At 39.3% G+C, this 9,465-nt stretch overlaps 1 pseudogene; it reads left to right on the top strand.

Moving 5' to 3' along the window:
- The first annotated feature begins 847 nt into the window (after positions 1–847).
- Positions 848–9,200, top strand: LOC102832514 (annotated as a pseudogene).
- Positions 9,201–9,465: the final 265 nt, after the last annotated feature.

Here is a 9,465-nt window from a genome sequence, read left to right as displayed (position 1 = left end):
GGTCCATTATTGAGACCAATGTGTCAATCCATGTCTTTGAGGGTTTCCCTCACCTTTGATGGCCCTTCTTCACTTTACCAAACATGATGTTCTTTAGTCATTGGTTCTTCATGATGATTCATCCAAACTAAGCAAGTTGAAGTCTCAGACCATATTCTTTGGTCCATAGTGTTTTCATTGGTTGATTTTCAAAGGAAATCACCAGGTCTTTCTTCTGATTCTGTCTTAGTCTGGGAACTTCACTGAAAACTGTCTACCATGGGTGACCCTGCTGGAATTTGAAATACTGGTGACATAGCTTACAGCATCAGTCACACACAAGCCACCACAGTTTGGCAAACTGAAAGATAGTTGTGGATATGATTTGTGCTGTAGGATAAGCTCTAGACTGGTAATCTCAAGAACCACAGTTCGAAACCAGCCTCTCTCAGAAAACACATACAGGACTGATATGAGTCGGAACTGACTCAGCAACGTACAACAAAAACAACAACACGTATGCTTGTATAAGTCTCCGTATACTTTGTACTATTTGTAATTAACCTGTGAGCTCTGGTCTACCATTTGACCCCAAGGGTTAAAACTGTATCTGACCCACAGCAGGAACTCAGTATAGAGTTGGCAAAGGAAGAATGTATGAAAGGATAAATGAATGCAGCTTTGTGTCCTCTGAAAACAATCAGCATGGCCTTGGAGACCTTCCAGACCTTAGTTGTTGTTGTTGTTAAGTGCCGTCGAGTCGGTTCCGATCCATAGCGACCTGTGCAGGGTTTCTGAGGCTGTAAATCTTTACGGGAGACCTTAGTTAGGGCCTCTGATTAAAAAGGTTCATCTGCCCCCGTATGAAATGGCTCAGGCCTCTGCCGCAGGGCTCCTGAAAGCCCTGCAGAGAAACCCTGGTTAGTCAAGGAATAACTAATTAATAATCACTAGACACTCTGTAATAATACAGTTTATTGTGCATATGCATAACCTTGATGGAAGAGATCTGAGGTGATTCCTTCTTCCCTTAACCCTACTCTGAAATTTTTCTGCCCCCTTCACTCCTTTAAGTGCCCCCAGCCCTCACTCAAGGTCCTGGCCTGTGATAGGAAGCTTTGAAATTAACTCAGAAGATGAGGATCCCTCCTTTAGTCTTTTCTTTTAAAAAAAAGACTAGCTAGTTCAGTGAGCCTGGAGCCAGGTGGCACAAGTCAAGGGAAAAAGCAGTGAGGTTTTAGTAGGGGAATCAACACACCAAGTGGAAAGGGGTGTGTACTTGCTGAGGGCTTCCTAGCCTTAGCTTTTAGGGTTTTGTTGCTTTTAGGGCAGGAGTATTGGGCTCTATGTAAGTTTTGCCTATTTAAAAACAGAATAGCACACCAGAGAAATCTTGGGAAGTAGGTGAAGAAAATCCCTGACAAATCCAGTACCCTGGGGCACAACTATGCTTATTTTGCTGTTTTTGCAGAGCTGAGATCTTGGGTAGAATCCATTTTGCTTTTGCATTGTTTTTCCCCATTCAAGGCCCTGTGTAAGCATTTCCCAACTGGTTTCCTGGGGTTTCTAATTATCTGTGTCAAATGTTGCAGAAGCGGTCATCACCCTTGGTGGGGGCAGTGGCCTGTGCTACCACCATTCCCAGACCTGCTATCTCATCCTCTCCAACATCGCAGTAGGCTGGTCCTGCTTTGACCAAGGAACTTTGGGCAAGTGATGGATGTTTTCTGAGCCTCGTGGGGCTTCAGTGAAGATGCACCCTGTGCAGTCAACTGTAGAAATCCCTGGATGGCACAAATGGCTAAGTACTTGACAGTTAACAAAAAGACTGGCAGATTGAATCTACTCAAAGCTACCTCAGAAGAAAGGCACAGCCATGAAATCCCTCTGGAGTACACTTATACTCTCTCTCTGTCTCTCTCACACACACAGAGAGACACCCTGAATCAGAGTGTCTCCATGACAACTGAGTCTCTGTCCTAGCTACCCAGTGCTGCAGTAACAGAAACGACACAGGTGGATGACTTTATTGAACAGACATTTAGTTTTTCACTGATCCAAAGACTCTGAGTCCACATCAGGGGTTCAACTCTGTTGATTCCATAGAAAAGCCTCTCTCTAAGTGTTATGGATTGAAGTGTGTCCCTTAAAAAAATATGCATTAACATCTTAATTCCTCTTCCTGTGCATGTGATCCTATTTGGAAGTTGGGATTTTCTAGACACAGAATCACACAGATAATGATAGCTGTCTCATGAAGATCCTCTATAAGCTAAAGGATGCCAAGGAATCCAGGAGCAACCGGGATGCCAACAAGGAAAGAATTGACAATACAGATACTGGACCTTGGCTTTCAGCTTCCAGAACTGTCAGGAATAAATGTCTGCTCTTGAAAGCCCCCTACCTGTGGTACTTTTTATGGCAGCCCTCACAAAGATACCTAGTATCTGGTGACTACTCTCAGTTTTCCACCACTCGTCTTTCTGTTGGTCATACTGTGATGGTTTGCATATTGCTGTGATTCTGAAAGCTACAACCAGCATTTTAAATACCAGCAGGGTCATCATAGTGGACAGGTTTCATTTGACCTTCCAGAATAAACAGATGAGGAAGAAAGAGAAATGGACTGTTTCTGAATACTTAGTCATTGAAAACAGTGGAACACTGCCACATAGCACCAGGATATTGAATATTGAAACACGATGATGAGCACCAAAATATTGACAGATTCAGTGCTAAAAGATGAGACCCTCAGGATGGAAGAGGCACTCAAAATACAACTGCGAAAGGGGAAGAGCTGCCTCCTCAAAGTAGAGTTGACAGGGTTTATGCAACTGGAATAAACTGCAAAACTTTCATTTGCTGCTGGGGCATAACTCAAAATGAAGAGAAACAGCTGTAAACATCCATTAATGATCAGAATATGGAATGTACAAAGTATGAATCTAGGAAAATTGGAAAGTGTCAAAGATGAAATGGAACACATAAACATCAGCAATTTTGAATCTGACAATAGCATGATTTACTAGGCTGGGAATGACAACTTGAAGAGGAATGACATCCTGTAATCATCAAAAAGAACATTTCAGGATCTGTCTAGAAGTACAATGCTGTCTGTGATAGGATAATATCAAAATGCCTACAAGGAAGGCCAGTTAATACCACTATTATTCAAATTTATGTGCCCATCACTAAAGCCAATGATGATGAAATTGAAGAATTATACAAGCTTTTTCAATCTGAAATTGATCAAACATGCAATCAAGAAGTATTAATAATTATTTGTGATTGGAATGGAAATATTGGAAAAAAAGAGGAAGATCAGTCATTGGAAAATATGTCCTTGGTGATAGAAATGATGTTGGAGATCACATGATAGCATTTTGAAAAATCAATGACTTGTTCATTGAAAATACCTTTTTGAAATAACAAAAGATGACTATACACATGAATCTTACCAGATGGAATACACAGAAATTAAATTGACTACATGTGTTGAAAGACACAGTGGAAAAGCTTCATATCATCTGTCAAAATAAGGCCTAGGACCGACTGTGGGACAGACCACTGATTGCTCATTTCCAAGTTCAGAATGAAGCTGATGAAAATTAAAATATTTTTTTGTTTGTTTGTTTTAAAAGCCAAATTATGATCTCAGACATATCCCACCTGAAACTAGAGGTCATCTGAAGAACAGCTTTCATGCATTACACACTAGAGACAAGAAGAGTTGTGGGTTGACATCCAGAACATTATATAGATGAAAACAAAAGGTCAATAAGAAGACAAGAAAAAAATGAAGAGTCAAAAATGGTTGTCACAAAAGACTCTGAAATTTGCTTTCCAGTGTAGAGACACTAAAGCAAATGGAAGAAATAAGGAGGTAAAAGAGATGAACAGAAAATTTCAAAGGGCAACTTGAGAAGACAAAGTCAAATATTATAACAAAATGTGCAAAGACATGGAGTTAGAAAACCAAAAGGGAAGAACACACTTAACATTTCTCAAGCTGAGGAAACTGAAGGGAAAAAAAAAAAAAAAAATCAAGGCTTGACTTAAAATACTGAAGGATTCTATGAACAAAATATTGAATGATACAGGAAGCATAAAAAGAAGATAGAAGGAATACACAGAGTCACTATTTCAACAAGAAATGATCAGTGTTCAACCATTTCAATAAGAATCATATATCAATAGCCTATGATACTTAAAGAAGCCCAATGTGTATTAAAGGCATTGGCAAAAGACAAGGATCCAGGAATAGATGGAATACAAATTGAAATCTTTCAACAAACTGATGCGGCATTGGAAGCACTCACCCATTTATACCAAAAATTTTGGTAGACCTGGCCAACTGATTGGAAGGGATACATATTTGCGACCATTCCAAAGAAAGGTGACCCAACAGAATGCAGAAATCCTCAAACAGTATCATTAGTAACACATGCAAATAAAATTTGGTAAAGATAATTTAAAAATGGCTGCAACTGTACATTGACAGATAACTGTCAGAAGTTCAAGTCAGAATCAGATGAGGACATGGAACATGGGACATCATTGCTGACATTAGAAGGATCTTGGTTGAAAGTAGAGAATACCAGAAAGATGTTTACCTGTGCAAAGATTTTCGATTGAGTGAATCATGACAAACTATGGACAGCATTGCAGGGAATAAGTATTCAAAACACTTTATTGTGAACATAAGGAACCTGTGCATAGACCAAGAGGCAGTTGTTTGAACAGAACAAGGGAATATTGAATTGTTTAAAATTAGGAAAAGTGCATGCCAGTTGTATTCTTTCACCACACTTATTCAATCTGTATGTTGAGTAAATAATTGAGAAACTGGATTATATGACAGTAAATATGGCATCAGGGTTGGAGGAAGACTCATTAATAACCTGCGATATGCAGATGATACAACCTTGCTTGCTGAAAATTAAAGAGGACTTAAAATACTTCCTGATGAAGATCAAAAACCACAGCCTTTGGTATGGGTTGTACGTCAAAATAAAGAAAACAAAAATCCTCACCAATGGACCAATAAATAACATCAAGATAAATAGAGAAGTCAAAAGACTTCATTGTGCTTACATTAACCATCAACACTCATGAAAGTAGCAGTCAAGAAATCAAGCGATGCATTGCATTAAGCAAATCTGCAACACAAGACTTCTTTAAATTGTTCAAGAACAAAGATGTCAGTTTGAGAAATAGTGCACCTGATCCAAGCCATAGCATTTTCAATAACCTCATGTGCATTTGAAAGTTAGACATTGAATAATGAAGACCACAAAATAATCGATGTATTTGAGTGTTGAAGAAAAATATTAAAAGTACCATGGACTGCCAAAAGAACAAAAAAATCTGTGTTGGAAGAAGTAGTCAGAATTCTCCTTTTAAGCCATAATGACCAGACTTTGTCTCTCACTCATACTTTGGGCATATATTCCTTAGGGACCGGTCACTGAAGAAGGACATCATGCTTAGTAAAGTGGAAGGTTGGAGAAAAAGAGGAAGACTCCCAATGAAATGGATTGGCACAGTGTAGCAACAATTGTGAGGTTTGCACAGGACTGAGCAAGTAAAATTTTGTGGAAGATACTTTTTAAATGGTTACAGCTGTATATCAATAGTGATGTGGCAGGTATTCAGGCTGGATTCAGAAGAGAACATGGAATGAGTGATATCTTTAATGATATCAGATGGATCTTGGTTGAAAGCAGAGACTACCAGAAAAATGTTTACTTGAGTTTTATTGATGATGGAAAATCATTTGACTATACGGATCACAACAAACTATGGATAACATTGTGAAGAATGGGTACTCCAGAACACTTAATTGTGCTCATGTGGAACCTGTACAGAGACCAAGAGGCAGTCATTTGAACAGAACAAGGGTATAGTGAATGGTTTAAAATCGGGAAATGTGTATGTAGCTTTATATCTTTTCACCATAGTTATTCAGTCCTGATGTGGCGCTATGGATTAATGTGCTGGATTGCAAAATTGGTTTGACCCACAATGTTGGCAGTTCAAGATCACCAACCACTCCTCGGAAACCCTATACAGGGTCGCTATGGGTTGAAACAGACTCAACAGTACTTAACAACAACAACATTCAGTCTGTATGCTGAAAAACTGAACTATTTGAAGAAGAACCTTGCATTAGGATTAGAGGCAGGCTCATTAAACAACCTGTGATATGCAGATGATACAAGTTTGTTTGCTTAAACTCAAGAGGATTTAAAGCACTTACTCATGAAGATGAAAGAATAGTTTTCAATATGGATTACAACTCAATGTAAAGAAAACTGAAATTCTCACAACTGGACCAATAAATAATACCATGATAAATGAAGAAAAGATTGAAGCTGTCAAGAATTTCATTTTACTTGGATCCACAATCGATACTCTTGGAAGCAGTAGTTGTGAAATCAAAACAGATATTGCACTGGGCAAATCTGTTGCAAAAAATCTCTTTAAAGTGTTAAACAGCAAAGATGTAACTTTGAGAAATACTGTTTGCCTAACCCAAACAATGTTTGATACTGTGAGTTAATGCGCTGGACTGTATAGTCAGTTTGAACTGCAAGGTCAGTGGTTCAAGCTCACTAGAAGCTCCTAGGAAACTCTACATAGGGTCGTTATGAGTCAGAAACAACTCAATGACGCTTAAAAACAGCAAGAACAACCCAAACCATGGAGTCCTGGTGTGGTGCTGTGGGTTAATGCATGAACTGCAAAGTTGGTTTGATCTGTAAGGTCAGCGGTTCAAGCTCACCAGCTGCTCCTTGAGTTGGAACCAATTCAATGGCACTTGACAACAACAACACAAACCATGCTCATTTTAGTCTCCTCTTATGCGTATGAAAGCTGAACAATGAATGAGGAATATCAAAGAAGAATCCATGCATCTGAATTATGGTGTTAGCAAAGAATATTGAAAGTGCCATGGGCACATATTTGTCTTTAAGAAATACAGTCAGAATGCTATTTAGAAGCCTGAAGTGAGGCTTTGTCTCATATACTTTGAACACGCTATCAGGAAGGACCAATGCTTGGAAAAGGACATTGTGCTTGGTAAAGCAGAGGGTCAGCAAAAAAAGAAGAAGACCTTCAAGGAGATGGATTGATACAATGGTTGCAACAATGGGCTCAAACATAACAACCATTGTGAGGATAGTGTAGGATTGGGTAGTGTTTTGTTCTGCTGTACAAAAGGTCATTATGTGTTGTAAACAACTCGACAGTGCTTAACAACAAAATATAATGTAGTAAAATTGCATATGACTAACCACTCAGTTGAAAGGAAAATTTCCTTCGGGATGTGACTTGCCTTCAGTATTTAAATGGATGTTCCAGAAAAGCTTACTCTGCTCTGGATCCTGCATTTGGCTTGTCATCATCTTGTGATACGTACGAGCAGCAAGCAGATTTTGAGAATCACCAGCTCTCACAACCTCAAGACCCAATAGAACTTTGACTGAACTACAGAGTTAGTGATTGTCAGTCCCTGCAACTACTTGAGTCCAGAGAATCCTCCAGCATGATGCCTAACTCATGAATTTGGGAATTGTCCACCTCCCAAAAAGATTGAAGTTGTCAAAAACTTCCTTTTGGAGAAAGACTGAGTGCTGGCAGCCAGGAGGCAGGCTTGCAGAATGCGACCTTTGGTCGTTTAAATTATAATATATCCCATCCCCCAAAAAACAAAACCAAACAAAAAAAACAACAGAGGGAATAGAAGCAAATACTATTGAATGATGATGCATGAAGGGGATTGTGATCATTGCAATGAAATGATGAATGTAAAACTGATGTTCTCCCATGTGAACTATCACTCAATTCACAATAAAAACTTAAAAAAAACAAAGACTTCCTTTTGGTTGGATCCACCATTATAGCAGCGGTCAAGAAATCAAATGGCATACTGCATTAGGAAACTGCTGAATAAGCCCTCTTTAAAGTGTTCAAGAGCAAAATTGTCGGTTGGAGGACTAAGAAGCACCTGACCGAAGCCATGTTAATTTCAATAGCCTCATATGCATGTGAAAGTTGAACAATGAATAAGGAAGTTCATAGAAGAATTGATGCATTTGAGTTATGGTGTTGGAGAAAAATATTGAAAGTACCATGGACTGCTAGAAGAACAAATCTGTGTTGAAAGAAGTACAACAAGAATGCTCCTTAGAGGCCAAGATGACCAGATTTCATCTCTCATACTTCAGACATATTATAAGGAGGGACCAGTCCCTGGAGAAGGACATAATGCTTGGTAAAGTAGAGGGACAGAAAAAAGAGGGAGACCCCCCCAAATAAGATGGATTGACGCAGTGGCAGCAGCAATGGCTCACGCATCATTGCAACTGTGAGAATGGCACAGGAGAGGGTGGTATTTCAGTACATAGGGTCTCTATGGTTGTGAAACGATTCGATGACATCTAACAACAAACCTCCCCAACTGTATGAGCTCACTGGATTTTGTTCCTCTAGAGAACCCAACTTGAGACACGATTCAATCCCTACATCTCCTAGGGTTGCCATAACAAATCCTTACAACTGGATGTCAGGGGAGTTGCAGGGTACAAACAGGAAACAGGGATATAGGGGAAGAGCCTGGTATAGCAGGGAGAAAGGGGAGGGATTTTGAAGACAGCCAGCATCTCCCTTCTCAATTTGTTCTCTGCCCTTGATTGCTAGTCTGAAATGCATGGTCAGGGAAGCTTTGACTCTGATTAGTGATGAGGAGAATCCAGCCAAAAGAAGTGGGAGGGGAGGACAAATGAAGATGACTTACTGCTCAAAAAGGCATTTCTGAAAGCGAAACATGGAAAGATGGCACATAAACAAGTTGCAGTTGAATTGCTAGATAGGGAAGAAGCAAGAAATCAAAGTTTCATCTCAGAGCTGTGGATGCTTATCAAAAGCAAAAGAAGTTTATAAATGGTTGCGTTTTATAATATGGTGGCAAAAAGACTTCAGGTCTTTGGGGCAGGGGGGAATGACAAAGGAGACTTGGATGCTGTACGAGAAAAAAAAATAAACTTCTATGGAATGAGGAGGATAAAATGGACATGGCTTAGGAGAAGAAACTTGCAAAGAAATACTATGATAAATTATTCAAGGAATACTGCATCATTGATCTCAGTAGGGACCAAGAAAACATGTTTGGATTTAAATAGTGAGTAGAAAAACAAGTAATTTTAGGAAAAGCCTAGTTTTTTGTTGTTTTTTTTCCCCCTGTGGAAATGACTATTGTGATGTAAAAGAAGGTTAAAGGCTTGGGAAGTTATGTTTGGTTATATTTGCTGTTGTTGTTGTTATTAGGTGCCATCAAATTGGTACTGACTCATAGCGAGCGACCCTATGCACAACAGCACAAAACTCTGCCTGGTCCTGGGCCAACCTACAATTGTTGACACGCTTAACCCTATTGATGCTGCCATTTTGCCAATCCATGTCGGTGGGGGTCTTCCTCTTTTT

This window comes from Chrysochloris asiatica, unplaced genomic scaffold, assembly GCF_000296735.1.
Source record: "Chrysochloris asiatica unplaced genomic scaffold, ChrAsi1.0 scaffold00071, whole genome shotgun sequence".
In the NCBI taxonomy this organism is placed as follows: domain Eukaryota; kingdom Metazoa; phylum Chordata; class Mammalia; order Afrosoricida; family Chrysochloridae; genus Chrysochloris; species Chrysochloris asiatica.
Note: the sequence above shows the minus strand (reverse complement) of the source record. Positions and strands in the feature narration are given on the sequence as shown.